This window comes from Pinus tabuliformis, chromosome 3_1, assembly GCF_031772625.1.
Source record: "Pinus tabuliformis cultivar Carrire ecotype Pingquan chromosome 3_1, CPIR1, whole genome shotgun sequence".
In the NCBI taxonomy this organism is placed as follows: Eukaryota; Viridiplantae; Streptophyta; class Pinopsida; order Pinales; family Pinaceae; genus Pinus; species Pinus tabuliformis.
Window position 1 is genome coordinate 188,559,035 of NC_142301.1, and position 8,869 is coordinate 188,567,903.

The 8,869-nt window shown below is 39.4% G+C and overlaps 1 pseudogene across 1 annotated transcript in view; it reads left to right on the plus strand.

Moving 5' to 3' along the window:
* The window catches only part of LOC149186432 (putative receptor protein kinase ZmPK1), a 292,721-nt pseudogene extending 285,935 nt beyond the window's left edge, over positions 1 to 6,786 (plus strand). The window contains exon 3 of the transcript XR_016255694.1: positions 4,154 to 6,786. The product of XR_016255694.1 is annotated as a putative receptor protein kinase ZmPK1 (transcript). The remainder of the gene's footprint in view (positions 1 to 4,153) is intronic.
* The last annotated feature ends 2,083 nt before the right edge of the window (positions 6,787 to 8,869 follow it).

Sequence of the window (8,869 nt, forward strand, 5' to 3'; positions counted from 1 at the left end):
TATTTTAACATAGGGTTATTTTATTTTTATTTTGACTATTTTTTTTTTAAGTTTATTTTTTATTTTTTTGTAAGTTGAAATTCTATTCATTCTTCAAAAAGATGTACATCGAGAGTAGCAGCAAAAATAGGTGGTCTCACCTCGACCACGTTCGTTGACCACTGCATACAACATATGACAAAAGTACAAAAAGGAAACTAAGGACATCGTCCATACTGAGAAGGTCAAAGGCACCATAAGACAAGTAAAACATAGAAAACACATGTAGTCATGCTAGTCATCTGACGTGATGGAGGCTGGGTTGTCTAGGGCTATCCCAGGAGGAGGTGGAGGTCGAAAAGAGCATTGGACGTGCTCCTTGAAATGAGTCATCCAAGACTCCAGCTCCTCCACCTTCTTCGATAACAAGTTCTATCCTTGCTAAACAACCACAATACGCTCTCAAACGTGGCACTGAAAGTAGTGCAATTTATCCAAGGTAGCTCCCAGTTCCGCATGTTCCTCCCGTCAGATCCTTTCAACAGTTTCCAATCGCTCTAGTAGGTATTGAAACAAGTCTCTACAATTTTCCAGGCAGGAATGTTGAATGACCCTAGAACTAGGAATCGAAGACTCTGCACCCCCTCACCGACCCGAGCCTCTATGCTGCTGAGCCCCACCCCTCCCCGATGTTTGCGACAATCGACCCCCACGGCCCTTCGCCGAGCCGCCATGCCCTCGACCACCCCACACACCAGCCACCATCCTCAAGGAGCTTCCCGCCGACTTTCCACCCCGACAACCCACAAACATCTTAACCCCTTACTCTGTGTTTTGTAATTGAGAAGCCTGGTTCCCACGTCCTGGCAAGAAGGGCTTTGGAGGGAGGGAGGACCACCCTGTTCTCGGGGTTGGACGCATCGACGTTGGAGTAGCATCTTCACGTGCAATGCAGAAGACCATCTAGGTACGCTCGACCCACACCCGTCAGACCCACCGCACTGAGTGTAGAAACTAGCAACCTCCCAGACATGGTTGTAGATTCGTACCAACCAAAAGTACACAACACCGCACAGACTAAGAAGATCTTCCATCCCACCACTCATCCCACCCTAGTCTCGAACACACAAAGGTACTGAAATTTGAATAATTTGAACACATAAGGGCCGAAAGAAGCACATAATTGCCCACCACACTTTGAGGACCTCCTCCCCAACCACACCAGCAGCAAAAGATCACTTCTACCTCCAAGATTCTTGCTCCCTTCTACCCGAAAGACACAAAAAACCTCACGCAGAGAATCCAAACAACCTAATTAAGGCCCCAGAAGCCAAATGAAAAAATTCGTCTACATAATTGCCACCTCTCCCAGGGGAAATGTTGCCTACATGGTCCACTCCAACCACCGAAAGACCTGTAACAATAGAACAACAATACAAAAATCGGCCAGAAGCTTCCGAAGGCTAATTCCATTGGGAACCACAGTCGACAACCACTCAAAAAACACCCTTACAACTGGAAAGTTACCAATTTACAAAGCCAATAATCGGGGGGCGAACCGCGTTTCCAGGGGAACCACCCTACCAAACAGAAGTGACATCACTTCCTTCTCCAGCGTGAAAAGAACCAAGCAAGAGCATGAAGCTGAAACAAACATGAATGAAGTCCCCGTCGACCACCCTCAATCCTAGAAGGACGTCTGGTACGCTGGTTGAGGTGCTACTAAATTCCACACGCATACCATTGCTCCTCCTTGTACGCCAGGTGAAGTGAGAGGGTAGGGGGGCAACCCTCTACTCGGGTGCCAGCTGTTGGTCATCATGGGTCATGAGGTGCCCCGTGCACTATGTCCATCACCCCCATCGGGGAATTTTAAGTTTATTTTAACTACCCAACAAAAATTGATTAAAAAAATTAATAACTTAGAATTTTTATTTGAACATAAAGTTATTTTTATTTTATTTCGAGTTAAAATGTTTACATTACATTAGTTTCTTATTTAATTTTAATTTTATTGTTATTTTGATGTATTTTGATTGACTCAAAATGTTTAGAGGACAAGACAAAACATTAAAACATCTCTTGTATACTAAGTCGGCTCAATAAATTTCACATCTTTATATATAAAAATTATTTTAATATTTAATTTTATTAAAACCTCTACCGGAATATTTTTTAGTACTCTTGAGGATAGAGGGTTTATATATATCTCAAAAGTAACTATAACCTTTTACCCCTTAGATTTAATTAAAAAACTGTTATAAAATTAAATTAAAATAAAATATTTATAAAATATTTTGATTGTGAAATAAGTTATGATATTTGGGCATGTGGTATTGATAAGCCATGGTATTGGCCCATGGTATTGTAACAAAGTCTATTTACAAGTTAGTAATATCCATGGTAAAATTGGGGTGAATATCCATGGTTAACAATCTTGGCATATTGTTATAAAATATTTTGATTGTGAAATAAGTTATGGTTTTTGGGCATTTGGTATTGATAAACCATGATATTGGCCGACGGTATTGTAATGAAGCATATTCACAACTTCATAAAAAATTTTGATTGTGAAATAAGTTATTGATTTTTGGGCATGTGGTATTGATAAGCTATGGTATTGGCCAGGGTATTGTAATGAAGCATATTCACAACTTCATAATATCAATGGCAAAGAGGACGTGAATATCCATGGTTAAGAATATTGCCATATTGTTATGAAATATTTTAATTGTGAAATAAGTTGTTTTTTTGGCATGTGGTATTGATAAGTCATGGTATCGTAAAGTGAGGTAAATATCCATGGCTAAGAATCTTGTCATATTAATATAAAATATTTTGATTGTGAAATAAGTTATGTTTTTTGGGCATGTGGTATTGATAAGTCATGGTATTGGCCTCTAGTATTATAACAAAACCTATTTACAAGTTAATAATATCCATGGTAAAGTGGGGATGAATATCCATGATTAAGAATCTGATCATATTGTTATAAAATATTTTAATTGTGAAATAAATTATAGTTTTTGGGCATGTAGTATTAATAACCCATAATATTGACCCATAGTATTGTAACAAAACCTATTCACAGACTAATAACAAAATCAAAAGATAATAAACTAAATTTTTTTATTTTTATTACTTTATTTTTTTATTATTAATTAAACCAGCTTTTAAATGTTAAAATTCATTCCCATACTAAAATTTATATTACTTTTAACTTTTGCTTATTAATTTTAATATTCTATTACTAATTAAACAAACATTTAAATGATTACCCCATCCTATATCACTTTTAGCATTTTATTATTTTTAAATCTTGTATTTAAAATTCTACATACAGTCCATCAGATGCGCATGCGAGTTAGACCAGCTAATTAAAAAATTTGTATCTCGAATATGACAGGGCTTATTATTTTCAATTTTGGGTTGATTCAGAAGTCCGTCCTATTCTTTTGTCCACTGCAATGCTTATTATTTTCAATATTGGGTTGATTCAGCAGTCCAATAGTTATATTTATTTATTGTAAATTTTGTGGTCAATTGTTTGATCTACCTTGTCATGACATTTAGATTATGAGATATTACAGAAATCTGCATAGGTTGATTCAGCAGTCGAATTCTTATATTTATTGTAAATTTTGGGGTCAATTCTTTGACCTACCTTGTCGTGAGATTTAGATTATGAGATATTCCAAAAATCTGCATAGGTTGCTTCTACTGTACAGGTTGACCTGATTTCACAATTTGTTTCGTTTCGTTGTTGATTAAGAGTGCCGCGTGTATTAGAAACAAGAACATTTATAGAATAATATCCGCTAGCCTTAAAAATTCACATCTCAGTACCCACAGTGTTATATAAGAAGCACAAGTATACAATGATAATTGTGAACATAAAAGTTTATGTCTAGGTAATATGATAGTGAAGAAATCTTCTGCTCTGAATGGCTTCAAAGATGTTGCCACCTTCTTGAGATTCAGATGATTGACATCGGTTTGCTGTTCCAATTATTCGATACTGTAACTCTGAGGGGCGGGGCTGACTAGTTAGATTTAATTAAACGAGGGGCGATATAAATGTAAGCCAGCCAATTTCATACTTTTCTCTCCTGCAATTTGTTTTCATATTTTGTGGCAGAGACGGTAACAGATGCCCTCGATTGTTTCTCTACAGCTTGAACTGCGTTTCTGGTGGATGAGAAGATAAATGGTCAATCGGCTGAAGTGGGAAACAAAAAACTCGTGTGTCTCAAAGTGGGCGTCTCTACTTGGGATTGGTGTTCAGGGTTCTTGGAAGAGAACAACGGCTGAATTGGATTAATATCAAAGTTAGCCTGGCCATAATGGAAGCGCCTGAGGTAATCTGCAGGCGTTTTTTCTCTACTCAGCTCATATGTTTCTTGTTTTTCTTCACTTGCGGGCTTGTTTCTGGAATTCCCAATTCGGCCACCAATCGGCTTACCCTCGGTTCTTCACTGACTCGTCAACAGAAGAGGACTTGCTTGGTTTCCCCCAATAAAACATTTTCCGCTGGATTTTATGAAGTGGGTCAAAATGCTTATGCTTTTGCCATATGGTATACTCAGACCCGAACAGTGGCCTGGGTGGCCAACAGAGAGCGAGCTGTCAACGGAAGAGATTCAAGTCTTTCTCTGGAGAATGATGGAAACCTCGTTCTGTGGGATGCAGATGGTACCGCTGTATGGAGTACCAACACCGGGAACGGGAATGTAAAAGATGCGGTTCTTTTAGAAACGGGAAATCTGGTGTTACACAACTCTTCAGGTGATCAGTTTCTGTGGGAAAGCTTCCAGTCTCCAACCGATACTCTTCTTCCATCTCAACCCCTTGATAATAATGCGGAGTTAATATCCAGATTAGGGAACTCCACGTTTAAGCAAGGATACTATCATCTCTCTTTCAATAGTGGAAACGTTCTTCAACTGACTTACCAGGGATCAGGCATATTGACCAACTACTGGCCTAATCCTGACCTAACTACCGTTGGTAACGGCAGAAGCCCATACAATAGCAGCCGCCAAGTGGTGCTGGACGACTTCGGTAGTTTGGTCTCAAGCGACGGGTTGACCTTTAACGCGTCAGATTACGGAGAAGGCCCCAAGAGAAGATTAACTTTGGACGTTGATGGAAACGTCAGACTATCAGCTTGGTGGAAAGCAGAGGTTTATGGAATTGGACTATAATATGGATGGCTATTCCTCAACAATGTTCCGTTCATGGCTTCTGTGGAATCAACGGTCTCTGCATATACACTCCGAAGCCCAGCTGTACCTGCCCCCCTGGTTTTCACAGGAAAGGTTCCACCGATTGGTTCCAAGGTTGCGAGCGCAATAAACCACTGAGTGCGTCCAGTACAAAGCTTATTTATCTTCCACATTCAGATTATTATGGCAACGATCAAAGTTACACTAATACGATAACGTTTAAACAGTGCAAAGATTTGTGCATGAATGACAGCAAATGTGAAGGCTTTGCATATAGAATGGATGGCAGCGGAAGTTGTTTTCCTAAGGGTTTACTTGTCAATGGATATCGATCTCCGAATCAGCAAAACCACATGTATATCAAAGTTTCTAGCAATGATTCTTCTGTTTCTGATATCACTGGTGCGTCTCAGCCTTTGCCATTAAACTGTCAGGCGTTGACTCCCATTGTGTCTGGGACGGGCCAATACAACAAGCATAAGACAGGAAGTGTTGTCAAATATACGCTAGGATTTGCGATTGCCTTTGGTGTCGCAGAGCTGGTTTGCGCAATATTTGGATGGCGGTATATGCTTAGAGTATTTAGAGATCCTGGCTATGATAGTCTAGGTTACTCAGTGATTCCCGGGGGATTCAAGAAGTTCAGCTTTTTAGAGTTGAAGAAGGCCACTGATAACTTCAAAATCAAACTGGGGGAAGGAGGTTTTGGGACGGTGTACAAAGGCGTGCTTCCGGATGGTGAGGTGATAGCTGTAAAGCAACTAGAAGGGCTATCCCAAGGCCATGATCAGTTCTGGGCAGAAGTGAGTATGATTGGGAGAGTCCATCACATGAATCTTGTCCGTATGTTTGGCTTCTGTGCGGAAAGAAAACACAGGTTGCTCGTGTATGAGTATGTTGAAAATGGGTCTCTGGACAAGTATCTGTTCACAGAAAACAATGATAGAGTTTTGGGCTGGAAAGAAAGATTTGGGATTGCAGTAGGCACGGGCAAGGGTTTAGCCTACCTCCACGAAGAATGTTTGGAGTGGATTCTGCACTGTGACATCAAACCCCAAAACATACTTCTGGACAAGAAATTCTGTCCCAAGGTTTCTGACTTTGGGTTAGCAAAGCTGGTAGACAGAGATCGAGCATTCTCCTTCTCCACAATTAGAGGCACGCGGGGCTACTTAGCACCGGAGTGGGCGATGAATCTGCCAATCACGGCCAAGGTGGATGTTTATAGCTTCGGGATTGTTTTATTAGAGATAATGACTGGACGAAGCTCGTTGTCGGACTGTGGACATTTGGTGCAGTGGGTGTCTGCGATGATGAGGGAAGGCAGAGGGATTGAGGAAGTAGTGGATCCCAAATTGCATGGAAATTTTGATTCGGAAGAGGTGGAGAGAGTCCTTAAAACGGCTCTGCTGTGCGTGGAGCAAGAAAAGGATGTGAGACCTTCCATGAGTCTGGCCGTCGAGATGCTTTCTCAACCGGACTTCTTTACCGGAACACCCTCTTCGTCGTCTTCTGCAGTTTAACGGTCTTCTTTTCCGTTGAAGTACCACTCCATTCCAGGGGCAAAAATAAATTCTAATTTCAGATTTTTTTTCTTAATGCTGAAGCTCTACCAACCAGTTTTCGACCAGCGGAGTGTTTTTATCTCCGCAAATAATAATAAAACAGGTACTTATCATCCTTAATCAAAATAAAAATAAAAATATTAATGCCTAGTTGGAATGGTCATTAAATGCAAGTTTGAATTGCTCAACGCCTTTTTTGCATTGCGCGCATACTGCTCAACTTTATGCTTTATTATATTGTTTTAATCTGTTCCCTGCTTGGGGATCAATACATAGTGTAATAAGATGGAAAATTTGTTTAAGGAAGATAATTTTTTTTCCAGGATGGAAATTAAGGATATGAAATGATATTGAATGGTTTCCCATCACACTTTTGATTATATCCAGACCAATCTATACCAATCTTCATTTTGGATCCATCCCAACTTCCCAATGAACAAATCCTAAGAGCTAATGTATATTTTTCATCATACTTTTCCAGATGTATGATGTAATAATTTTCTTCTTAGCCCCACTGCTTATCCATGTAGTGCATGTTTGTCCAAACATATATTTTCCCTTAATTATATGAGACCATATATCGGTGCCAGATACAACCCTCCACATTGTTTTAATGATCAGTGCCATGTTGAAAGAAGTACAATCAATGATTTCCCATCTAAGTTCGTCAATAGGCCTAGCTATGTGAGACCATTGTACCAAATGAAACTTCCCAGAAAGTAATGGCCCAGCCCAAATAAAGCGCCCCATGATAGTTTGTATCCTTTTAATTACTTCCTGAGGAAGAAGAAAAGGGTGCATCTAATATACCGCAATACTTTGTAGAACTGCTTTTAACATAATCATTCTACCTCCCTTAGTCAACCATCTATGTTTCCAACAATCTAGTTTCTTGTGGAACCTCTCAACCAACCAGTCACAATCCTTCTTACAGTAACCATTAAATCCTTCTTACAGTAACCATTTGGCTTCAGATTGAAACCTAGGTAGGTGATATCTTTATCAATGTCTCTGTATCCAACCCCAAAGAGCGAATTGATATCCTTTATCTCCAACCCTGCATTTTCACTATGTATTAGAATATATTTGGAGCCATTCATGCATAATCTCTAAGCCTCTCCAAACGACTTTATGATGTATTAAAATATTATCCATTCTGAAATGACAGTATGTCCTTCAAATAGGAGGTCATCGAGGAACATCAAGTGTATAATATCGATCTCTCTAGATACGCTAACTCTAGATATGAAACCTTGGACCCTAACATCTTGTCATTTTTTACTCAAACTGTCAATAACCAAGAGGAAAAGCATGGGTGATAGTACACAACCCTATCTCAAACCCCTGTGAGTGGAGAAGAAATGGGAATGAAGCTCGTTTATGATGATAACAAAATTAGTGGTCTTGATGCACGCCATAATCTAGCAAATATTCGATGGGGACATACTTGCTTTGATCAAAATCAATTTAAGAAAGTCTGAGTCAATGCAATCATATGATTTGGTTAAATCCACCTTCAGAAGGAATGACTTTTGCTTCCGAGTTTGAATAGAGTGTATAATCTCCTAAGTAATACCTATGACGTCTTGAATCTGAATGCCCTCAATAAACCCGAACTGCTCATCAGTGATATGTCTAGACAATATCGGTTTTAGTCTTCATACGATCAACTTAGAGATCAATTTATACATAATGTTCTGTAGGGAAATCAACCTGTAATCCACAAAAGACTGGGGATTTTCCTTAGAATTGAGAGAAATAAATGTAGCATTAATATCCCCCGGAATATACCCTTTAATCCTTGATTCCTTAGATACCGCCGAGAGGTCTGAAATCATCAATTCCGAGAAGTGAATAAATATTTCAACCCGCAATCTCTCCGGACCCAAGCTCTTATCCTTTGCACAATATCTCAACGTCTCAATTAGCTCTTCTTTAGTGATGGGATGACCCAAAATATTGTTATCCTCCACTGAAAACATATCCAGGATGTGTGAAATAAAAGTTGTTTGTGAGTGTAAGTCATGTTCCCGATCCATATAATGGCTCTTGAAATGTGATATGGCATCATGTTCGAGAGAAGATCAAAATCAATTTAAG